The sequence below is a fragment of the Hyperolius riggenbachi genome, chromosome 3 (genome assembly GCF_040937935.1).
Source record: "Hyperolius riggenbachi isolate aHypRig1 chromosome 3, aHypRig1.pri, whole genome shotgun sequence".
NCBI lineage: Eukaryota > Metazoa > Chordata > Amphibia > Anura > Hyperoliidae > Hyperolius > Hyperolius riggenbachi.
Window position 1 is genome coordinate 252,369,307 of NC_090648.1, and position 26,782 is coordinate 252,396,088.

Below are 26,782 nucleotides of genomic sequence, written 5' to 3' on the forward strand. Positions count from 1 at the left end.
CAGTGCCATTATTTATTTTACTAATAAATTTATTGTATTTATAAAGCACCAACATATTACGCAGCATTGACATGCCTCTGTGTCCTCTCTGTGTTGCTCTCTGCACCCCCGCTTCGCACTGCGATCCCCAGAAATGACCAACAAGCAGCTTCTCAGCAATCTAAGAGGGAAAGGAGTGTCCATTGCAGGAGAGGCACATCTGCAAAATGTCCCCTTTCCATCCTTTTGATGGCCCTTTACTGTCTTTATTCCACCCCTTCCCTGCCTTTCCCCCACCCGTTCCCTGTCATTCTGAGCTCTGTGCTCTCAGTATCCCATAGCTTCCCAGCAGGCCTGGGAGTTCCACTTTAAGGTTTAACTTCACTAGTTATGTCTTGATTCTAGCATTTTAGCTGCTCTGGTTTCCAGCTGGATTTACTATTCTGAACAGTGAAGTCCAACTCTGCATTGGCTGAAGTAACGCTGGATCTAAAAATGGTTTGCCTTTTCACAACAGCAAATTAATTCGCAGTGCCAAAGTCAATACCTCTCACATTCTTTTGACCCTACATTTGTGAAATTCATGAAATACTAATTCTCCCAAGTGGATGGATAACCAGATGGAACTTAGCATTTATACGTAATACAGGTGGGACAACCTAATTGTGATAGATTGGTGTTAAAGTGTTTGTTGTTTCTATTGACTTAGCATGAACTGTGTGAGAATTTTTATTTAATAAGAACTTGTCAGGCAAGTGTAGCTTACAATTGGCATCATCAGCTATGGCTTTTGTTTTTACTTCTTGTTGCATAGAAACAGAAAAGGGAAAATACTCTGACATTTGCTCTTTATGTTTCAACTAGGATTCCATATACAGACCTGTTGTTCCATTAAAATCAAATTCTCTTGCCGTCAGAGAAAACATTTCACTCCCTCCTTCAATCCTAAAATAAAGACACACACATCATTTTCTAGCTGTATTCGCAATGCAACTTGTAACAGCTTAGCGAAAGATATCATAGCAAACATTCTGAAAAAAATAAATGTTTAAAAATAAAAAAAAGCATGAATCACTGAGATGAATATGTGCCAGTACTTTGACTACCTTATGCTTTAAATACAGCTTTCTGTTTGCTGGGATACTTCTCTACCAATTTTGCACATCTACACTGTATTGTGTTTGCCAGTATTCTGCAGATTTTGTTATGGGATTTGGTTAGCAATGTAATAATTATTACCCCATGCATGAAATGCAGCACACATATTGACCTCTTGACCACTACAGGTTGTGTTCCCCTTATGGACCACAGCAATTTTCACCTTTCAGTGCTCATCCCATTCATTCACCAATAACCTTATCACTACTTATCACACCGAAATAATCTATATCTTTTTTTTCACAACCAATTAGGCTTTCTTTGGGTGGTACTGTTTGCTAATAATTATTTTATTCTACATGCATCTTAACAGGAATAATACAAAATTAAAAAAAAAACAAAACAAAACATTATTTTTCAGTTTTCAGCCATTGTAGTATGTAAGGAATGTAGGAAGTAATGTGTATGTGTGTTTACTTTCACTTTGTTAATAACTACCGGCGTCTCACGGATGCCAGTGATCATTGATTACAAGTGCTTTGATCACCTTTGGGAACACCTGCTCCCATTCACCAATCAGTAACGGGTGGTGACAAGAGCACGCACACATATGGCAGGCGATTGTGGTGGAGTATGTATAGCTATGATCAATCAAAATGAAGGAGGCACTCCATTGGCTTTTAAACTTGCGTTTTATCAAATCTCAGTAATACACATTGTATTGCTGAGATTTGATAAAACGCAAGTTTAAAAGCCAATGAAGTGCCTCCTTCATATTGATTGAATATATTTGAGTGTGGAGGGGTGACCTGCAGAGGGAATGTGCACCAGCTGCTTAAGCGTGGCCAGGCTTGACCACACAGGGACTCTCTGCAACTGTTCACTTAGGTATAGCTATGCCCCTGAGTTTTAAGGGGCATAGATATACTGTACTCAAACCAGCAACAGGTTAAATGCAGCACATTATCCCATGTATGAAATGCAGCACGCTACCCTTCGTATGAAATGCAGCACACATTACTCCATGTATGAAATGCAGCACATTACCCCACATTAGAAATACAACACATGTAACCTCCCATCGGAAATGCAACGCACATTACCCCATATATCAAATTCAGCACATCTTACCTCACATAACAAATGCAGCACACATTAGCCAACATATGAAATAGAGCACACAGCCCAGATATGAAATATAGCATACATTAGGCCACATACAAAATGCAGCACACATTAATCTACGTATGAAATGCAGCATGCATCTGTCTTCATATGAAATGCAACATACATCACCCCACATATGCTACACACATTACCTCACATATGAAATGCAGCATACATTAGGCCACTTATGAAATGTAGCAAACCTTACCCCATGTTTGAAATGCAGCACAACTTGCCCCACATATGAAATGCAGTACACATTACCTCGTGTATGGAATGCAGCACACATTACTTCAGATATAATATGAATTATTTAGTGTTAAGGCCAGGAAGTTTTGTCTCAAATTACCAGAACATCTTTTTCTGTTTTAGCTTACAGTCTTCAAGTTCCATTTTGCAAAGCTCATTTGATACATAGTGGATCTGCCTCATTCACATTTTTTTCTCCAGCAGTCTTACTCAGTAGCTAAATTCTGATTCCTAATATTGATAATACTTTGTTTTAAACTAGAAAATACTCCCAGTATATACTTGCTGGGGACACATACCGTATGGCTACCTACTACTACTGTCTGTGAGGCTCATATGACTACCTAATATTACTAACTGTACCTAATACAACTATACCCTTTTGTATATGGCAGCCCTTTTGATGTTAGCTTAGGAGCCAAAGAGCAGTCTATTCCTGCCAACCACAGAAGCAAGACAGGTTTCTAAAATCATGTACAGTTCTTACTGTGCCATTTATGCGCGTTATTGAGCTCATGTATCTTCCAATTTGAGAATTGTAGTCAGAGACAGGGGGTCTAAAGTTTTCCATGCACACATGGGGAGTGCAGTGTGTGTGTGTGTGTGTGTGTGTGTGTGTGTGTGTGTGTGTGTGTGTGTGTGTGTGTGTGTGTGTGCGTGTTCGTGTGCGCGTGCGTGTGTTGTGTGTGTGCGTGTGTGCGTGTGCGCGTATGGGTGTGTGTGTATGGGTGTGTGTGTGTGTGTGTGTGTGCGTGTGTGCGTGTGCGCGTATGGGTGTGTGTGTATGGGTGTGTGTGTGTGTGTGTGTGTATGTGCGTGTGCGTGTGTGTATGTATGTGTGTGTGTGTGTGTGTGTGTGTGTGTTGTGTGTGTGTGTGTGTGTGTGTGTGTGTGTGTGTGTGTGTGCGCGCGGGGGGGGGGGGGGGTCAAACTCTGCATTGGGGCCTAGAAGTCTATAGCTATGAATAGTGTTATAGCAATAGTATTGTTATAGTTTGTAATAAAGCCATGTTGGGCACTCTCAGAAAATGATTTTGTGTGTCTTATAGCAAAAGACACACAAAAAATAAAATAAAATTATTGAGATATGAATAATGAACATTTTGCCTTTTGCTTCTCTTTCCATCCTTTGCTTCAGCTCTCCATAATATCTGTATGCAGAGTCTCATAGGAACGTAGGAGTTAGTGAACCTCCTGTAACACTGATCTCACCAGTGAACAGAGAACAGCCCTAATGGGGATTTAGCAGAGTCTTTGAGAGACTAAACAAATGAATTTTCAGTGTCTGGGAGATTAATTTATTCAAGCTTCAACTTTGATACGACTAGCTCAAAGATGCGAAGCTTAATCCTGCATTAGCTGGTGTTCATGGTCATTTCAATTAAACTGGGTTTACAGTTTTTAAACTATATAAGACACATTAAAACTGTTCTTCCACCGATCACCTGCATCCTGTATCAAATAGATGAAAAATTCCTGGACATAATTGCTAAATCAAAACATTCATTCCAAACTTTGTCTGGATCAGCAACTGCATTGTTTTGAAGCACTCTTGCATAAAATTTGACATATATATTAACCGAGTCTTTATTATAGCCCCATAGTGCACATTGCATGATACTGTCTTTTATAGTTTATGGTTCATAGTTGGGTTAATTGAGGCATGTGGAAAAAAGAGAAACCATGTGGAACTTATCTGTCCAGTGAGTGATAAAAATAGTATGAATTGCAAAATTGCTGGTTTTAAACTGTTTCCGCTTAAAAAAGTTACAGTCCAACCCACTGTTGGAGAGAACAATATTAGTCATTTTTGGCCAGTGAAACTATAACTTAATAGTTGGTGTACTCAACAACTGGATCCAATCAGGCATACATGGAAATGGTACAGTTGATGCATACAGAACTTTTATTTATTCCAGCATTCTTGTTTCACTAATCTGGGCCTGATTTATTATAGGGAATGCCCTTCAATTGCTGTTTTCATTTAGCCAGAGTCCATTTGTTTCTCAATGAAAAGTCATATGTTTTTCATTGCGGCACATGTAGTAAAGCATCCCATTGTTCACTATAGTACAGTATGCCTATGCAAAAACAGAATAAATCTGAACGCTGTCCCTGAAATAATGATTAAAATAATACCCTATTGTTATAACAGTGGCATCATATTGACTTACAAAGCCCCGGTCAGGATAATATTTGCAGAGTGTTTGTGTATTCTTCCTATGTTACTATGGTTTAAATTGCCTCTTACATTGCCTGCGCCTAGGCCTCATTGACGCTATACGCATGCAAACAAACTGCCCATACAATTCAATGGCTATATTCACAGATTTGTCACAACTGATTCTGCTACCATAAGGTGTTGTATGCAGTGTTGCAATCAATTGGGATTTTGAAATTATTATCTAATACACACATATAACACACTGTTCATAGTGTGTACTAGGCCTTAGACTGTGCATCCTGTCAAAAAGTGGAGAACACTGATGAACAAGTAATTCTGCAAACAAGTAATGGATTTGATTAAAAAAAAAAAGAAAACGAATCGGTAAGTGTGTCATCTTCATCTTGCCCATATCAGAACACTGAAATGTTGGTAATGTATAATTTGTGCTACTGATGTTGCATACTTGCACTATATAAATACAGGAAACAAACAGGGTTGGTCTTACCATTGAGCCAACTAAACCATTTAATTCAGGTAACAAAATCCAGAGGTCTACGCTGATGACCATCAAAATAGCAGAGCAGTTGCAGCAGAAGCATAATTGCCTAGTCCTCTCCTTGTCTGCATTACAACCTGCAGCAACATTTCTCCATAGGCTTCAAATGTCAAGAAACAGATCTCTCTCTGACCAATCTGATCTGTTGCCTGCCCATATACCATAGGTCAATTCCAGATACATTTTGGCAAGAGATCATTTTGGCAAGAAATCTCTTGGGAATCAGCCTTGTGATGCTGCATTTGCCACCTCACCACCCCCCGCGCTGTCCCACCAGTGTAAAATGTGCCCACCTCAAAATGTGTTCATTGCTCGTTGACGATATTGCAGGTCGTTACTGTGGTGCAACTGATCGAGCATGCCGGCCCTGCATCTTGCAGCATATCTTATTGATAAATATGACTAATTTCATCCTGAAATTGATTGTATCGTCCATCAGGCATGCTTTTTGTACAGATTGTCATCTGATTCTATTATACTATTCCAATTGGATAGTCGATGAGGCGCCAAGTCGCCTGATAGTCTTATCAACTGTAGTCGCAGTAGAGGTCACAATTTTTTAAAATCTGGATTAAGTTCACTCCTGTATGCACTTAACACTCAAAAAATAGCTATGCTACATCTGTTGCCAGTGGTTTTATTTTGCTAAACAAACCCTTACTAATGCACTATTTTTAACATAAAGTGAATTATTCTGTAAATACTTCCATGCCCACCAGAAATACATGGAAATAATTTTTTGAGGTTACATGCATTTTGTGCATTCCTATGTCTGAGGTTAGAAGCTTATAGTCTTATAAGCAGACTTTTAGGCAGGCTTTTTAATCGGTGACTAAGTCTTCCGTTCATATTATTGCAATTACCTATGGATACTTGTCTTGTTAAAGAATGTCTTATTGTATGACAGATGTCATAACAAAACATTCTCACTATGTAACTGTTTTGCAATTTTAATGCAGGATTTGTTTTTACATGAATGTTCTACTTACTTCTCCAAACCAGTTGTTATTAGCTATTAATTTTTGTTGGGTTATCCCTAATGTAGCATTACTGTGATAATGGAAATGCTTTTGTTTGTAAATGCAAAGTCATTCTTGAAGTTCTTTTGCATGTTTTACATCGCTGAAATCTGAAACATCCATCTTCAAACGAGGGCCCTCTGTCTTAATACTACTGACCTGCCTTCTTAGCCTCCCCTCAATGCTACTGATAATAACAGCCCCCACTCCCCAGTGTAGAGATAAGCAATGGTAGCATTAGGATTTCATCTGGCCTACAACTAGAGGCATAACTACAGGGGACCAGCCCCTTTCCCGGTGCAGCCCCAGAGCTGTAAAAGGGGACCCAACTACTACTTCACTCCCGATAAAGGGGTCTATTCTGTAGATCAGAGACTACACTTGTTATGGGTGTGGAGGTTATGATGTCCACACTTTTTTATGACCTTTGCAAGATTGCCCCCAGACAGTGAGGGTCACCAGGGGTAGGCAAGGGAAAGGGTGCAAACATTGAAGGGCCCCTTTAAAGTTTTGCTGGGGGGGGGGGCATGTTTTGTAGTTATGGCCCTGCTACTTACTTTTCCAGGACACTAGTGGCGATGCCTCCAGGCTTCCCTTTATGCCACTTTCCATATGTCCCCATGCATATCACATCCCACAACCTACAGGGAGATATGGGGGCACACATGGGGCAGAACCATGAGGAGCACTACAGTGCTAGCAGCAGATGAAGCAGTGTGTAGTAACAGTCCTAGCAGTCATGGTGTACCTGAAGAGTTAGGTGCCATTTAGCACCTGTAGATATGTTATTTGATTGGCTGATACTAATAAGCCTAAAGCCATCTACACGATACAATCTTTTTGTGCGATTCATTCATTCGATGCGATCAGTAGTGTGATTGTTTTGCAATGACATTCAAACACACTATTGAATCGAATCCCGATCAGACATATCGGATTTAACCACTTAACGACCGCCTAACGCCGATAGACAGCGGCTGGTCGTAAGTGGAATTACATTCCATGTCAGTTCACGGAGGGTGTCTCCGTGAACAGCCTGCGAGCCTCCGATCGCGGCTCACAGGCTAATTGTAAACACGCGGGGAAGAAATTCCCGCTGCTTACATCATACGACGCTGCTGCGCAGCAGCACCGTAAAGGAGATCGGCGATCCCCGGCCTCTGATTCACTGCTGATCTGTGCTGTGGGCTGGAGAGCCTACGCAGCACAGATCAGCAAAAATCAGCCCGGTCCTTAAGTGGTTAATCGATCAGTCTAATTCAATCCGATCGAATTGCACAAAAAATTGTATGGTGGAGATGGGCCTTAACATTTTAATTTATTTCAGGCAGCTAAGCCATAATGCCGGTGTCTATGTATGCCCCTAAATATGCACTGTTGCACTTTAAACTTTATGCACATTAATTTGTTTAATATGTTATGCAGGTAATATGAGTGGTTTTCGGCATGAAATTATGTCCACTAATGTATTGTGTGTATTTCATGTATCCATTCTGTTCGCACATGTCACTCCCACTTTGGCTGCATAGCGCAGCCCAGCACGATGATGTAAGCTGTATGCCTGATTCTCGCCGCAGAGCGGCGAGTCTCCGCCTCTTCACCCCCGACCCTCACTCACACGTAACTCACACCAATGGGACAGCGCTGGGGGCGTGGCTTGAAGACTGTATGTAGGAAGCCGTGCAGCGCTGCCCCGCTTTGGACACACGCACGTGAACAAGCGCCAGACGGCGTGAAACGGCTGTAGTGCCGTCCACCTATCCCCTGGTCACTTCTTCCCCGCTCACCCCGGCACCCCCATCGATCCAGGTTTGACAATTCTGTTTTTCTATGTCATTCATGCTGGCTGTTGGCTGAAGGATGGAATCAAAACATGCAAGAGTAAGGTGAACAGCGTTCTTTCTGTGTGCTATACTTTTAATTTATTTCACCCAGACTGGGTGACTCTCTGCAGCACTAATTGGCTAGAAATAAAGATCAGTTAACACTGGAGTTCTCATTGTGTCACCAGCTTATATTGTGGCAACAGGTACGCAAAAGGGCATCCTTGATCAAACCAAAATGCAAGTGCAAAAGCACTAACGCTATTCATTAACATATCCAAAGCAGGAGCCAGTGTGGGGACAACTCCTGATCCCAGTACAAGAATTTCTAGAGATGTTAAAAACCTCTGAGGATGTTTACCATTTTATAATGGTTTTTGTGGTTTTGTGAAAATATATATTTTTTAGGAAAATAACCTCAAAGGGAAATGTCTTCCCTTTTCTCGTCTCTAATTAGCAGGAAATGTGCCCTTTGTGTCATTAGTAAGTAGAAAAGCAAGTAAATCCTTTGTATTCAAGTCAGAGACCAGACTTATGACTTCACATCAGATGTCCATGCTTTAAATCAGGGATAGTTAATCAATTATAAAATTATCTTAATTTTGCATCATTATCATTAGTTGCTCTTTCAATATAGAATATTATTACAAATGTATGTGACCTTATGATTCAATGTGAATGCGTGCGAACATAAACTGTAGTTAAGGATAATATTATGCTTACGGTATTCATGCAGATTACAATCGATTGTTAGTCTCTGTAGTTAGATGACCATTTCTTAATATACTTTTTGTTTCTAAACACTTTTTTTTTCTAAATTAGAACATGTGTCCATTTTCCCCAGGAGAAAAGAAAGACGAACAATCCTTACCAAATTATCTCTTTCAATTTTAAGTATATTTAGTATTACATATATTAAGTATTTTACACTGGTGTTACCTAGGTAACCACTTTGAAATTCGGCAGATTTCACTAATGTAAGGTATCTTGGGTTGTATCAGCTGTTACTAAGATGGGAGTGATTAACTGTGTGTACACACAACCTCCGTCTTTATGGATATGTGGGATGCTTCCTACTCATGGAATGAATGTATTATAGCAGTGAACTCAGAAAATGTATAGGGATGAAAAGACATGCAAATCATTTTACTTCTTCCTTTTTGCATATTTAGTAACCACTGTGGCATGGATAGCGGAATACCTGGGTACCTTTAATATTTAGCCTTGAAAAGACAGGCAATACATTTTACTTCTTCCATTATGCATACTTAGTAACCACTGTGGCAGGGATAGTGGAATTCTGGGTACCTTTAATACTAAGCCTGATGCTGTTGCCTTGGTTTACAGCAAGTTTTCTAAAAACTGTAGATTGAAGTTGAAAGACAATACTAAAAGCACACCTTAAGTGGGAGGAATATGGAGGTTGACAGCACAATTTGCCTGACTATCCTGCTTGTCATGTGCCTCTACTATGTTTATCAATATACCCTGAAAAAAGCATGCAGATCAAGTGCTCTGACTGAAGTCTGACTAGAATAGCCACATGTTTGTTTCAGAGTTCATACGTGTAATTTAGAGCTTATTACAGCCAAAGAGATCAGCAGGGCAGCCAGGCAACATGTGTGTATTGTTTAAAAGGAAATAAACATGGCATCCACCGTATGCCTCTCTCTTCATGTTCCCTTTAATGGCACTACGGTACAAAATATCTTGAATTGCAGTGCTACATTATCTACATTATATATATATATATATATATATATATATATATATATATATATATATCACTATATTTTTGTATTTTATTTCTACAGGAGACTGTCTGCTTGAAAAAATAGATAGTCTAGGGGGTCTTTAATGACCTTTCCATCTGTAATGTGTATTGTATTGATGCAGGCAATTTGGGTTTCAGAGATTGGCAGTAAAAGGGTTAAATGAACAGCTCTAGTAAAACAAAACAAAAAAATAACTCTTCTTGTGTTCATGGACAGTGCTTCACAATGCCAAACCTGCACTGTAATTCAGCTTTATATTTTATATTTATTTCAATGTCTTCATTATGACAGTGTTCTCATCCTCCCACATACACATAACGAAATACATCCTTACTATTTTTTGTTTTTTTAACGTTCCATATATTTCTGTATCCTTGGAAATGGAAAATGAGCCATTTGTAGGAAAAAATAACCCTCAGTGAGAAAGTGTCTGTTATCCTCATTACTCAGTAAAGCACACGTTACGCCCCTTGAGTTGCATCATCCAAGATGGACCAGAATGCAGTTTTATTTAAACATGTACAATTGGCCTTACTTTAGTGCGAAGGATAAATAGAGCCATGTATCAGCCGGTCTAGAGTTTTATGAGTGATATGGAAGACTTGTGATCCTTAAATGTTTCCTGTTTGAACTTGGAAGTCCTGGCTGTAGGGTTTCTTTAGACTGTACAGTATACAAAACAATACAAATACTAATGATAATTCATGTTATTGCCACTGGCAATATTATACATCAACCTTTGTAAAAGCAACAAAATGAACATTAGGAGATTGTAGAAATAATAATAGTGCAAAATCAATTGGCTATTGCAATGCCAGACTAGCAGCAATTTTATCTGCAAGTTGTCAAGTGAACCTTAGCATGTGAGTGTTTTTGTGGGAAATACACATTTTTTCTTTTATTGTGTGTGTGTTATGCCGGGAATACACTTTTTTTTTCTGTCGTGTGTTTCTGCTCTCGATCGTTTTTGCAGCTCAATTCAGCTCTTGATTCTCTTATCTTCCGATCATATTTCTTATCTTTTTCCATTCACTTCTATCAGAATGAGTGGCCACAGAATCGAAAGTGAGATCGGACATGTGGGAAATTATCGAACCATCTTATCAGCTTAAAAATGAACCGTGTATTCCCAGCATTATAGAACAGTGTTTCTCAACATTTTATTGGTATGTACCCCTTTTTAAACCCTGTACTCACCAATTACCCCCTAGCATAGTAAATATTATCACAAGTACCCCTTGACAAATATATATTTCATCGTAGCACATGATAATTGGTTCTAAACAATGTCCAAGCATTTACTATTGCTTTTAATTAGCTAAAATACTAATTTGGTGTTGTTTTAATAAGATCAATCATTTTCCCAAACTCTAAATTTGTTATTCATGGTTAAGTATATCAAGCCCAAGTACCCCCTGGAACCATCAGAAGTACCCCCTACGCGTACCACACGTTGAGGACCTAGGTTATAGAGTAATCAGTTAAGTCCTGGATGACATAGTCTCTAGGAGTTTATGGAGCGATGAATAGAACCAGAAAGCTTTTTTACTAAAAAAAAGTTGTCCTTTATAACAATTTTCCCCTCTTAAAACAATGCATTTGCTAATATTCAGCTTCACACGAGAAAGGAGTTTCTCATTTAATGCTTCTTTTTTCTCTGCGTGAACTTTGCAAACATAGTGTTGCCTGCTACTTCTGGAGGGTGTAAAACATGGACACAGTTGTCCACATTTTCATACAAATGTCTTACAAAAGACTTCTTCACATCACACTTTTGTAACACATGGCCCTGAAGCCATTTTACTTCGCAGGTTGCTTTAGCTGGTTATGCTGAGATGAATACATACATTTTGCACCTTATCTGTTGGTCACTTCAAGCAACAAGGAAGAATAACTCAAATAAGGTGTTGTTTAGTGAGACTGACTATCCTGTCACAGCATCCTCTGCATGTACTGACAATTTAACAAGTGCACAAGATGGAGGTGAACTGTGAAGGGGCCTAAAGGGCGGACCAGCATGTCAGTAGTTGCTTGCTAAATATGACAAACAGAGGTCATGGTGTTACCCAGAAGACCCCATGAACTTGTATGACATCACAGACTATAGCCAGCAAAGTTAAAGAGAACCCGAGCTGTGTTTAAAGAATGTTATCTGCATACAGAGGCTGGATCTGCCTATACAGCCCAGCCTCTGTTGCTATCCCAAACCCCACTAAGGTCCCCCTGCACTCTGCAATCCCTCATAAATCACAGCCACGCTGTGAGGCTGTGTTTACATCTGTAGTGTCAGTCTCAGCTGCTCCCCTGCCTCCTGCATAGCTCCGGTCCCTGCCCCTGTCCCTTCCCTCTAATCAGCAGGGAGGGAAGGGATGCAGACGGAGACTGGAGTTCTGCAGGAGGCGGGGAGAGCAGCAGACTGACGCTATAGAGATAAACACAACCAGCTCTGACAAGCTGTTTGTCAGCAGTGTGGCTGTGATTTATAAGGGGTTGCAGAGTGCAGGGGGACCTTAGTGGGGTTTGGGATAGCAACAGAGGCTGCGCTGTATACGCAGATCCAACCTCTGTATGTAGATAATAATCTTCAAACCCACCTCGAGTTCTCTTTAAGCATATAGCCACTTCTCTCTCAGTGCTACTTAGTCTAAACTGACTGCCAGTGACTGTGATATGCAAAATGTCACAAAGTCTCTTTGTCTCCTCTATCATGGCAGTGGGGGTTATTCTGTCTATTGCATGATGGTTGTGGTCTCTGACTCTTATGTGAAACAAGAGGTTACTCAACCTACTTTGACATGGCCCTGGTCATTTAGGTTACTTTGACCCAGCAAAAGTAATTTGACCATCACTTGCACAGTAGCCTTTTAGGCACATAAACACTGAGAATCCAAATATGCAAATATCCACTTATACAGGAAGTATAGTATTTGCTAGCAAATGAAAGTCACTGGCTATCAATCAGTTGAAGTTTAGTTAATTAACTAATTGCTGACTGATTGACAAGCAACTTCAACCAGAATATATACTTTCTGTGTCAGTAGAAATCTGAATGTCAAAGAGGAGCTGTCAGCAATACTTTTTCAGAAAAAAACACGTATATACAGTAAGTAGATACATACTTGCTCCTGTATAACCTATGTATTGCACTGTGCACATTTTGATTTTACTGATTTTTCTATAGTAAAAAAAAAAAGACAAAATCCTTCTTAGGATTCTCCTTTTTAACTGTGTCTATCGTGAAGCCAATCCTGATGTCATTTCCTCTCTCACTCTCCTCTGCCTGATTGTGTATGCATTGCCCGTCCTCCTCCCCATCTTCAGGCACGCCCACACAACTCTGCAATAAAAAGTGCATTGTCTCAGCATGATAAATATTTGCCAATCAGAGAGGAACAGGAGAGAAACAGGGGGGGAGGGTGGGGAGAGGCTTCAGCCAATCAAAATGTAAAAAGAGACCTGCGCTGTCCTGGTACTGTGAAGGGTTACAGGTGCTGCTCCTTTAATGCAAAGCAATTCATGAACTGTGCCTCCGATTTTGTAATCTATGTCTTAGAATGCAGTTGCAGAAAATTGTACGTCGGGAGGACAACTAGGCCTTTAAGAAAAAGACTTGGGGAACACAAATGCAACATTATATCCAAGTCCGAGAAACATAGTGTCCCCAGACACTTTGCGAAATACCACCAATCAGATCCGAACAACCTGAGGTTATTTGGCCTTGAGCAAATCCCTGCAACTATACCAAGAGGTCTAAGATACAAGAAACTTTGCGAACAAGAGGTATACTGGATCTTCAAGCTAGACTGTTTATCACCAAAAGGCCTAAATGAAGACCTGGAAGTCCGCAGCTTCCTACAATGAATACACTCTCCTGGTACCTCAACCATCCCTGGGGGTTCCCCACTCCCCAGGGTTTCCGTGTCCCTCCCCACAACCCCCCCCCCCCTTCCTTCCCCATTTACCCCAGTTCTTCCCCAACCCAAAAAAAATTTTTTCTCCTCCCCCTTCCCCCCCCTTCCTGTTTGCCCCCCCCCCCCCCGCGGTTGGGGACATAATATGTAGAACTGCCCATGAACTCTGGAAGTATTGGACTCAAAGGAAGACCCCTTAGCCTGCAGTTTTTAATCTAATCTCTAACTGTATTTCTAATGCTATTTTCATATGCTTTCATGATGCAACTTCCTATTTCCGATCAAGTTTTGTGATTTTGATGCATTTTTCATGTATTTTTTGAGCATTTTTTAGGCATTTTTTAAGCATTTTTTATGCATTTGTTGTGCATTTTTAGAGCATTTTTGTAAATTACAACCGTGTCTGCAGCACATATATCCCTCGAGGCCCCCTCCCCCTAATACCAATGATGGCCATCCCATATACGGACAGTACATCCGCACACCACCAGGCCTTAGGAGAATATAGCTCCACCCCCACTGGACAGGCACGCCCTCAAATTCGGCATTCATGTCGCTTATCGTTACGCTTACCTTGCATTAGTACACCCGTAAACCTCATTCCCCACTAGCGCCAGACACCGATGCGACCTTAACGTTGCATCTGTAGCCTTACATTCATTGCATACCAACCAGATATGCACCCCGCCCGCTGCATTATGAAATTCATTTTAGGGCACATGGGGGCCACTGAACAGCCCATGGAGGCGGTCCGAAATACAGACCCCATGATTAACATGTTGTGGTATAGCACCGTAGGACATGACCTATGTCCGTGGAGCACACTTGTACTATTTACCCCACTTATAAACTAAATTTATTTTCCAAGCCCACCAATACCAACAGCTTGTGGATTAATTATTTTTATCTAAATTTAATTTTATTACTATTTTCAATCCCAGCAAAGGTAATATTTAAGCCCATGGGATCGTTTTTAAACCAATAAAGTTTTTTGTTTTAAATACACCCGCCCATCAATAGGACACGCCAGATAGGCGGAGTCCTACATCTCAACATCTCCAAGCACTCCCACTCTGGGAGGTATAAATATGAGCCATATGGACCGTAGCGTCACCTGACGAAGGCGTGGTTACGCCGAAACGCGTCGTGACGTCATACGGCTCCAGCGCACCAGGCTCCGCCCACCGCGATTCACCCCCGCCGACACCACCGCTCCCGCTGCCCCGGCCAGGCACAGGAGCAGGGAGAGAACTGCCAGCAGGCCTGACAAGCGCTCATTTCTTTTACACATTGTAAGTGTATCTATGTTGCGTGTTTTTTAAGATTAAAAAGTTAATGCACCAAGGAGCGCTCCTTTGTTTCTTCTATCTGCTTCAGCCAATCAGGCTGCATTAGTTCAGTCTGAAAGGAAAGTAAAGAAGCAAAGAAAGACAACCCAGCATGCCCTGCAACTTCCTTTGTGCAGCAATATACCAAATAAGAGTCAGGTAAACTGGGGAATGATCAATTACCAGCAAGAAAAGTAATAGTGATTTTTAACTTTTGGATTGCCTAGCTAGCATCCTTATAACGTGTTTACCAGATAGAAATAAATAATTGATTTTTGAATTTATGCTCGACAGTTACACTTTAACATTTTATACTGACTCGCAGACTGGTAAACTAAGCAGTAAATGCTGTACTCTGAAGTACATTTGCATTAATGAGACACTGAAGCGAGAATAATTCTCGAAGTAGTGATAAAAATCCCGCTGCACCAGATGGTAGGGCAAAATTAGCTAGCTATGATTAAGGAGCCACCTACTGCTCCGATACGCGTGAGCTTTTATCTGTAACATTTTGATATGGAATAACTTAATAAAGACTTTTCTATTTTGCCCTACCATCTGGTGCAGCGGGATTTTTATCACTACTTCTGGACTTTTGGCTTTGCAACTCCCTGCTCCCATTTGGGATACTATGTGAGTGTAGCAGTCTCCCTCCCTTCTGTACTGAGAATAATTCTCGCTTCAGAGCTCATAGTTAGCAGAGGCACGTGTGCCCCCCCTGCTAAAACGCCGCTATCCCGCGGCTAAACGGGGGTCCCTTCACCCCCCCCCCCGCAAAATCAACGACCAAATTGGTCGTAGATTTTGCTGCTCCTAGAGGCAGGGCTAACGGCTGCAGCCCTGCCTCTAGTCACGTCTATCAGCGGCACATCGCCGCCTCTCCCCCGCCCCTCTCAGCGAAGGAAGACTGAGAGGGGCAGGGGAGAGGCGGAGATACGCGCTGACAGATGTGCTGCATGGGGCAGGGCTGCGGCGGTTAGCCCTGCCTCTATCCGGAAGAGATCCCCGGCTGCACGGAGGGGATTTTGGGGGGTAAGGGACCCCCATTTAGCCGCGCGACAGCGGCATTTTAGCAGGGGCACACATGCCCCTTCTAACTATGAGCTCTGAAGCGAGAATTATTCTCGCTTCAGAGTCTCTTTAAAGAGAAACTCCAACCTAGAATTGAACTTTATCCCAATCAGTAGCTGATACCCCCTTTTACATGAGAAATAAAATGCGTTTCACAAACAGACCATCAGGGGGCGCTGTATGACTGATTTTGTGCTGAAACCCCTCCCACAAGAAGCTCTGAGTACCACGGTACTCTGGGCAAACTGCCACAATGTAACAATGTTCACAGACAGGAAATAGCTGTTTACAGCTGTCTGTAACAGCCAAAACAGCTAGGAGCAGCTACATAACCTGCCCACAGTAAAAATGTCACCATGTAATACATGTCAGAATGTAAATCGGGGAGAGGAAAGATTTTACAATGAGCAAACACTGACTAAATCATTTATACATAATTATGGTAAAAATGAAGCACTTTTTTACTACATTATTTTCACTGGAGTTCCTCTTTAAGCTGCCAAATGGAACCCTTCTGAAGGTCATGGTAGGAAATGGGCTTAAGGATGGGCAGATTGATTTACAGAGATTAGTTACATTAGGCACAACTTCCACACAATTCATTCATTAATATTCTCACAATAGTTGTGCACACCTTAGGAAATCCTCATCTTGACTGCACCTTATTGGACAGTAACATGTTTCCTGCAACTGCTCATACAATGTATTGTGTTAATGTGAGATCAAGTGACCTCAAGTCCATCTAACCCTCTCTCTTCCTGTAGCCATTGTCATAACCTGTCCATCACTGTGCGCAATGTCAGCTTGCTGAGGAGAGAAGTCAATTAAAATATGCCTAGGGTCTGAATTTTCATGTAACTAAAAACAAGCATAGAAAGGAAAACTGAGAAATCATATTAGACACAGGCTTCTTTCATACACTGTAGCTACAATTTGAGAGCAGCCACTCTCCTCACGCACGCACTACATATTTCACAGCAAGGGTAATGTGTTGTTCACAAGCCATGTTTTTTTGGTATCCTTACTACTTCAGATTGTGGCTGTGTGGTCCCAGCCTGCTGATTGTTAATTGAAGGAATGTGAATTTAAACTCTCCTTATTTTCTCGACGTGACACTTGTGTAAAATTACTACAGGTCTGTTATATAACAGTGAGTGAATGTTGTCCTTGGGGATTTCCAGAGTGCCAATGGGGATTTTTCCGGATGGTGCTAGAATATTAAACTGTCAGCTTGTGTCTGCAGTTCAGACCTCAGAATTTAATAAATGGAACTACACATAAATGTTCAAAAGACTGAAAATGATCGTAGATTATAGACTTTCTCCTAGACAAATGAACAATGTAGGTGCTTGGAGCAATAGCAACAGGCGTGATAAAGTAAAACTGTACCTTTTTACAGGAAAAATATGGAAGGAATACGTACACCAAAGCAATCAAATGGTTTTGTTAACCACAAGATTTCTTTCAAAAAGCCCTCCTTCCTCTACCATTTTCATTTAAAGCGTCCCTGAAGTGATGTGTCATGATGAGATAAACATAGGCACAATTAGTTCTAGTCCTCATAAGAAATTGTCTGAAATCCCTTTCTGTTTTTTAGTACAGCTAGTGTTAAAAAAAAATCCTATGTAAAGGAGCTTGGTGCAATTAGTTTGGTTTCCTGGAAGTACATAGCAGGCAAAAGGCTATTAACCGTTGGGGGGGTTGATATTTTAGTGCAGGGACGTTCAAAGGGTCATAACTTCTGTTTGTTTTGCAGATGAATGAAGCAGATTTTACATGAGACTGTCATGGCTGCTGCTTAGAATCCTGTAAAATTAAGCCATTAAACTGAAGATGCGTTTTTTCTTTTTCCATCATAACAGTGCATTGTGAAAAGGTTATACTGTTTAAGCATATAGTGTGAAAGAGGCCATAGAGAAACATGGACACTGGACTGCACATCAGTTGCCCTTTCAGTTAAAACTGACAGCAACTGATATCGTGTAAAAGGACCCTTTAGACTTAATTTACAAGCAGATGATAGTGTTTCTTTTGCCTAAATTGTATTATGTGAGCTGTGTTAGCATTCTTTCTTTGAAAGGCAACCTGTACACACTTCAGCACTAAAATGCTAATGCAGGTCTGGAAAACAGTACATAAATCATTTCCGGAATTTACTTAACCCTTATTTTTGGTCCTAAATGCTTAACTGCATATCAGTCAGTGGTTCCTGTGTTGTGTTATGTTAAAGTGTCTTTTAGATGTATCACAATATTGCTCAGGTCAAGGGAGTATGGGTAATGGCATGCAGTAAATAGCAGCACAGTAACCTTTACATGAAATGTGAATGGTGCTATGGTGCAGTGTGCCTGTGGTTATATACATTATCAAAGACCATTTTCTATAGTACTAATGTGCATACATGTTGTTTATTTAATGATGATGATAATGGAGGACAATTATTTAATTAAGTTGAGACAGAATCAGTCAGTTGTCTGTAGGGTATCAAGCTGCTACTTACACTATATGAAATTGTTTGTGATGGTTATACTTTACCATTGCAAGCTCTGAGCCTGAAATCCACTGCAAAAAAAAAAAAAATCAAGACAGGTTTGTAACAGATTTGAGAGAGAATACAGCTGCAAATGTAAAGCGGTCCTGGTAATGTTTTATCTAGTATCACACAATATGACTAACACTGGACCACACACAACTTACATTATGAGAGGTCACTAATTGAATAACTGCACGCGATTCCGATTCAGATTCCGCCTTTTAATCAGTTTTTAGATCCGATTCAGATTCTGATTTGCAGTTTGCTCCTTGCACACTGCAAATCGGAATCTGAATCGGATGTAAAAACTGATTAAAAAGCGAAATCTGAATCGGAATCGCTTGCAGTGTGCAAGAAGCCTAACTTTGCTATCTTCTGCCATAGTTTATCCTGCTGACTCATTTGCTGACTCCACCAACAACCACACCTTTCCCCACAGAGCCTGTACCTGTGTGTATGAAATCACAATCCTATGATACTTGCAAAAAAAAACCTTAGGCCTTTTAACAGCTTTGGGGCATGATGGATCTGGCGCTTTATGGGCTAGAGACGTCCGCCTCCTATTAGTAAACAGATCACTGTGATTGGCTTACAGTGATCATTGGGTCAAGAGCCAATGAATAGGCTTTTGATCGGCAGACAGAGCTCTGATGTCATAATGATGATAATGATCATTATATCATGATAATGATATAATGATAGGGTGTAGATTTCAATCAGTGTGGACAGGAACCAGTTAAAAACTTTAAAACTCATGTAAGAATAAATGTTTACTCGACACACACTAAAAACTGCAATATGGAACACTAAATGCTTCTAACAGGAATTTTACACTAATTTTAATTTTATTTTGTTCTATTTAAAGAGAACCCGAGGTGTGTTTAAAGAATGTTATCTGCATACAGAGGCTGGATCTGCCTATACAGCCCAGCCTCTGTTGCTATCCCAAACCCCACTAAGGTCCCCCTGCACTCTGCAATCCCTCATAAATCACAGCCGTGCTGTGAGGTTGTGTTTACATCTGTAGTGTCAGTCTCAGATGCTCCCCCGCCTCCTGCATAGCTCCGGTCCCTGCCCATGTCCCTTCCCTCCAATCAGCAGGGAGGGAAGGGATGCAGGCGGGGACTGGAGTTCTGCAGGAGGCGGGGAGAGCAGCAGACTGACACTATAGAGATAAACACAGCCAGCTCTGACAAGCTGTTTGTCAGCAGCGTGGCTGTGATTTATGAGGGATTGCAGAGTGCAGGGGGACCTTAGGGGGGTTTGGGATAGCAACAGAGGCTGGGCTGTATAGGCAGATCCAGCCTCTGTATGCAGATAATATTCTTCAAACCCACCTCGGGTTCTCTTTAAGAATAAACATATGCTAAACCTACACTAATCCTATATGTGCATGTATTTGTGTATGTGTGTGTATCTTTGGCATATGCTGAAAAAAAGTGCCACAGTAAATTTGGGCACCGGATGAAGCCACTAATAGAATATCAGTAAAATTACGAATATTCTACTTTTGTGTAATACCCCCCCCCCTCCCCCCCCCCACACACACACTCTATCAACTCCTAACGCTAATCTGACCCCCGATATCTGCACTGCAATCTCCATCATTAAAGTGTCCCTCTGTCGATATCTACACCTTATGTCACCACTAAATTTGGTTTATAAGCGGCACCTAGATAAATAAATCAGGTGATTAACGGGCGTCAAAGCTGGATGCCTGCCACCAACAAGACAAGGAAGAAAAATCCCTGCTCTTCCTTGACCCTCCCTGATTTTTTGACCAGTAGCAAAAAAACAATAGGAGATGCAGAAGTTGCAACCACAACCTGGAATAGAGGTACCCACAAGAGATCCTCCTTCAACCACTACATCTAGCTCCTTACACTGCTAGGAGTTGGGTTCACCATGAGCTTGCTGGGCAATCTGTAACTCTGGCTATCATTAACAAGCTGTTTTCCTCATCTGCTTAAACCTCTCTGACACTACTGATGTCTTTAGATGGTTTTGGTTTTCCATATCGTTTGCAATGTGTGAAGTGTTTGAGGAGGCTCTGAATAGCATGAGCGTTCCAGGGCCTTTTTGTGGGTGCCAGTCACCCACTAAACACACACAGCTGAATAATGGCAGTGTTCACAAAAATGTTCACAATTTCCTTATCACTACTGAAACTGTATTCAAGAAGTATATAATTATTAGAGGTCGAGAAAAATATGTCCAGTAATAAGAAAAATGTGCCGTGATCAGACTCCAAGTAGTAGCATGTTGAGAATGGTGATGATGGTTTTGATGGTGCCCTGAAATCAGATATGAGGAAATATTTTTTCAGAACGCTCGTTGTTGCCAAATATTTTGTTCAAGCTTCTGACTTTGGAAAGCATTAAGCCAAGAAAGTAGTCTGATAGTGTTTCAGCTATTTCTGACTTGCGCCACAAGTACATAATCATTCATACCATGCCCATTCAATAGCGTGACTGTTGAAAAATAATATACCAACCGTAACTGATTTTTGCAATCTAATAACACATTTGTTCTACTCTGGATTTTACAGGCTGTATAAATTTAAAGGGAACCTGAAGCAAGAAGTATAAGGAGACTAGACTAAATATTTCCTTTTAAACAATACCAGTTGCCTGGAAGCCCTGATTAGCTATGTGGCTACACTAGTGTTTGCACTCTGAATGACACCAGAAACAAGCATGCAGCTAATCTTGCCAGGTTTGTCAAAAATGTCAGGAACACCTGATCTGCATATTCTTGTTTAGGGTCTATGGCTAAAAGTATAAGAGGCAGAGGATCAGCATTATAGCCATGCATCTGGTGTTGCTTAAAAGCAGGTTCGTCGTTAAGGCAAGTTATTCAGGGCACTTCCCCAAATCTCCACCCACTGTGCTTCAGTTGTCAGGGTACGGAGTGCCCCTATGCTCACAGTGTTGCGGCTGATGTCCCTGCGGTCACCCATGATGTCGCTATCAACAGGGTTCCAATGCATCCATCCAGTGGCATCTCTTTCTTCAAACAACTGGGGGGGGGGGCACTGCATCATTCTGCAGCCTCACATCTAGGTGCTGCTACCTGTATAGTACAGTGCTGGATATGGAGATGGCAGGGAGGAAAAGGGCACATCGGGATACTAGTAAGTGAGGGCACAAGGTCCTATAGGAAAGGTCTCACCTGGTTTTCGAGGCTGGAGAAACCTGTTTAGGTTTACAAGCTGTCATGCTTTAGTCTCTCTTGTGCCGGGACCTGGCTTGCACGGGTCTTGGATGGTTATCAGTCAGGATTCTACAATGTTTTTTTTGGAACACACTGCAGTGGGCGTGTATATATTTTTGTGCACTTGACCATTATGAGCCTGAATTCCTGGCTGTGAGTGTAGTAGGAGATAGAGAACAGCTAGCAAAGTAAGGCAGTGTTACAAAGTGTTGTGGTTTATTATTGACATGACGTGAAGCAGCCCAGAAGAAAAAATTACAATAAGATGAGTGAATTGGACTCATGTTTGCCTCTCCAGCAGACTTAGGTAGAGAAGACATGTAGAGGTCTGTACTGTAGAAAATGGTGGTGGGTACTGACCATGCACTTTAAAGACTTGTCTGATTGTGTTTGAGCTGTGGCTGAACCACAATGAGTTGTTCTCCAAAAGGAAGGAACATGCTTTTATTATCATCACCATCATTATGTACTGTATTTGTATAGTGCTAACAACTTATGCAGTGTTTTATGGAGAACAATTTCAAGTCATTCTAAGACTGAGACTGAAAAACTGTGAATGTGTCTTTATGCGAATGCCTGTTGAGGTGTTTTCACACTGCAATATGTGTCAGTTAAACAAGGAACTTAAAGCAGACCTGAACTTAGAACTTCCTCACTTCTCTAAAAAATATACAACATCATAATAACCTTTAAAGAAAAACATTTCTTTGTTACAGCTGATACAAATCCTGCAGTAAATCTGCAGTGTGTCTGCTTCCTGCTTTAATGGAACAGACATTATGTTAACATCCTGTGTTTACAAATTAGCAGCTCTGCCATGGCAGAGGCGATTCCTGATCTGACACAGCTGAAGAGATCAAATTACACTGGGGATTAATCACAGATGAGGGGGGATAAGACAGGCTAAACTCTCTAAATACATACAGGGAGCATTTCTCTATGTTTTCCTTCTGTCCTGTGCAAGAGTTCAGGTCCACTTTAAACACAAATGAAACAAGTTCTAACTTTGAGCGATTTGAGTGCCTGCAGAGGGCTAGGGAAATGCTTGTGCTCGGAGTTGCACTTTAAGGAAAAAGAAAGAAGGTAAAACTCTGACTTTAAAAAGGTGCTGGTGATGAGGAGGTTACATATGGTCACGCACAGGAACATAGTTTCCTAAAATCTAGATGATGACGATTTCCCTTTAATTAGAAGTGTATAATTTTATATCGTTTCAAGGGTGTTTATTAGTTGTATAAAGTCACATGAACAAATTATGCATTCAATGCTCATACAGCCCCCTTAGGGGAGAGCAAATGTCTTATACATTGAAGCTTTATGCAAAGTATAGCACAAGTTTAAACAATTAAATGAGCATGAACAATATATAAGATTGCTAGGTAGTGCTTATATAAGTAAACTAAAACAACCTGAGTATTTTTTTAATATTAATCTCATCTCCGGGAAACAAGGAAGATGAGGAGGTGAGAGATAGAAAGGTGTAGAGACATAGAGAAATTAGAGAAAGATGAAAGGCCCAAGGGTGGGGATTCCACATCATGCCATTGGGCACTTCCATGAAGAGAGGAGTTGAGAGTAAGAAAAAGTGAGGAAAGAAAGGAAAGAAAAGTAGAGAGAGCCGGGTAAGCTTAAGTATCTGTCCGACCATCCACCTATTCATCTAGAAAATATTTATAACCAACCATGAACCAAGAGTAGTACAAGTGATCAAGTTAATAAAAACCACCAGAAAAAGTTCCCATTGCCAGAGAGGCCTAAAAGGAGTGCAAGGTGTATGATAGCCCTGCGTTATCCTGCCAGTCGATCCAGGGGCCCCAAGTTTTCATAAACACGTCCAGCGTATCATAGAGTTTAGCTGTTATATGTTCGGACAGCATCACTACATTTAGCTGTTTAAACACTAAATCTTCTGGTATGTTAAGTGATTTCCAGTGAAATGCTAGGTTACGCTTGGCCAAGGCCAAGATGTGATGAAGGAGTTTGTTTTCGCTATTCGAGAAACCAGAAGGTTTATTCCCTAGCAGCGCCACTGTTGGATCGATTTGCGCTGACCTTTGCAGGATTAGGCAGGATTTAGACCAGATATTGGACCAGTAACGGGCAGCTTTAGGGCAAGTCCACCATACGTGGATTAAGTCACCTTTCATTTTACAGCCTCTGTAGCACAAGTCGGACTGGGCCGGATCAAAGGCATGTAGCCTAATAGGGGTGAAATAAGTTCTATGTAAAAGTCTCAACGAGGTTTCGATGGATGTATAATATAAACTACCTTTCAAAAGGGTCGAACAACAGTGAGGCCAACGGTTCTCAGTTATATTAGTCTGCAGGTCCGTCTCCCAGGCTAACATGGAGCTGGTTTTGGGGTCCATTGAGTCCTGTAGTAAGGTATTGTAAATGTCTGAAATCAGACCTTTATCCAAATTTCCATTTTTGCATCTAGTTTCAAAAGGTGTGTATACCAACACCTCCTTTCGAGGGTCAATGGAGTCCAAATATTCAAAAATTTGTGATGCACGATATAGTTCCAAAGGGGGGACCGAGTTTTCAATACAGAAGATTCGCTTGGTCGGGATTTTAAAAGCTGATAGAAATTTCCCTACCGTGTCTACGGCCATGTGCTGAAAACCGTAAAGCAGTCACAAAGCTGGCTTCAGGACAATATCCCGGGGACACGCACAGAATCACAATATATCCTGGTGTTAATAGACTTACATGTAAATTGGAAGATGAGCTAAATTGCGGTGCCCATGAGGATATACATTATAAATTGCACAAGTCAGCATTGTTATTCTTTAATGTACACAACTGACATGCACAGTCGCGTATGCATCACCGGCCTAAAATGAAAGAGGTTCTTTGAGAGCATATGAGAAAACTTTTAATTCTTTTGGGAACGTTAATGAACATGATGATGCAGACTGCTCAGCTCCAGCTCAAGACAGCAGCAGCTGGGAGGGATTGCTGTGGAATTCTAAGTATTAACTTTGCTTTTGCTTCAAAAGATCCCACCTAAGAACTGAAATTCCACGCCATTCACTAACCTGTAATTGTGTTTCTGAGCTGCATTAGATGCCAGCGGATTTCACCAGTCTAATAACAAAGATATTCTCAGGAATGGTGCTTTGTAATTGCATTCTGCTTTATATCTATTTCCAGGAATGACAACGCACTGGAGAATAGAAAAAGTAAACAAATCCAATATGGTATATATTATCCCATTGTTAACAAATAGTTTTACAGCTCTTGAAAAATCTCAGTGTACTGGATCAGTTTACTGACGCTGTAGGCCATTTGTGATGTTTTGCATCTCTCCTATGAGGACACAATGAACAGGGCTTAACGGTGTTTAGTTTTATTTTGTTTGCCAATCATGATTATGCAGCCATTTATTATAGGTAAGCTAGTACTGAAGGCATGCATTTCTTTTCATAGTAGTATGGCATATTGTGTGTGTATTGGGGACGCACATTAACCCAGCAATATCTTTCCCAGGAGGGAAATACATGCAAAAAGGGAAATCCATCAGACACTGTCCCTTGTAGCACAAGAGTTGAAAGGCAAGAGTGCTATCTATTAAAGTTGAGTGCACACATAAGATGTTCGGTACAGACATGTCGTTTTTGGCAGCATTTTGGGATCGCTTTCAATCGCTAGAGATTTCCCGAAACGCTTTGCCAATGGAAATGGATGGAGCAGATCCCACTGGAGCATTTGCGATTAGGGAAATCGCAATCGCAGGACATGCATCATTTTGGGAGCATTTCCATTCTAATGTATAGGAGCAGGAAAATCGCTCCCAAAATTGCTTACAAAGTGCTACCACAAATCTCTAGTGATTGCAATAGTGCTTTGTAGTGGGCCCCAGGCCTAAGACTTTATGTAGGTAATTCTGCTTAACACAGTTTATTGCATACAACCCCATTGTCCTGCAATGATGAATTATGAGATTATTTCTTGCTTAAGTACAGGTGATTTCTTACCTGATGCAGCTACAGGTGTTGCTTCAAGCAAGTAAATGATCACCCTGCAACGCACGCAGTTTAATTCACTTGTCTAATTCATGCTTCCAATGGTTGGGCTATTTGTGTGGTCTCATTGTGCTTGTGTGCGTTTCTGGTGTCCTCACACCTCACAAAAACATACAGATAAGTTAATTGGGTCAACCTTCCCTAAAAAAATGATTGCCTTAGGTCGCATTCACAGTGGGACGTTATGGTCGCACAGTGGGACTTTATAAAGTTTTATAACACAGCTTACCGCACTACAATGCTAATCCTATGGGCCGTTCACAGTATGACGTTAAAGTCGCATTAACCACTTGCCGACCAGTGGATTTCGGTCTGATCTGTGCTGCATAGGCTCTCCAGCCCGCAGCACAGATCAGGTTTTAGCCAGGGCGATCAGACTTCCCCCCTTTTTTCCCCACTAGGGGGATGTCCTGCTGGGGGGGGTCTGATCGCCGCCGGCTCTCTGCGCTTTGTGGGGGGGGGCTCTTCAAAGCCCCCCTCCGCAGTGTTTTCGGTGCTCCGTCCCCCTCCCTCCCTCTCCCTCCCTCTCTGAGCTGCGCAGGATGGATATCCCTCCTGCGCATTGTAGGATAGGCTTCAGCCTATCAAATAACGGCGATCCCCGGCCAATCAGAGGCTGGGGATCGCCGATCTGCCTTATGGCACTGCTGCGCAGCAGCGCCGTATGATGTAAACAGCGGGGATTTCTTCCCCGCGTGTTTACATTTTGCCGGCGAGCCGCGATCGGCGGCTCTCCGGCTGTTCACGGAGACAGCCTCCGTGAACGGATATGGAAAGGCCGCTCGAATGAGCGGCCGTTTCCATGTAAACCCGCAGACGACCAGTTTACGCCAATCGGCGTTAGCTGGTAGTCAAGAGGTTAAAA

At 41.4% G+C, this 26,782-nt stretch overlaps 1 protein-coding gene across 2 annotated transcripts in view; it reads left to right on the top strand.

Moving 5' to 3' along the window:
• The window catches only part of SEMA3D (semaphorin 3D), a 231,829-nt gene that overhangs the window by 25,205 nt on the left and 179,842 nt on the right, over positions 1–26,782 (top strand). Inside the window, exon 1 of one of the 2 annotated variants that reach the window (XM_068276171.1) lies at positions 10,922–10,999. The exons of the other annotated variant lie outside the window; for it this stretch is intronic. The gene's annotated coding sequence lies outside the window, so the exon portion shown is untranslated. Of the gene's footprint in view, positions 1–10,921; positions 11,000–26,782 lie in introns of those variants that run through there. 2 annotated transcript variants of the gene reach the window in all.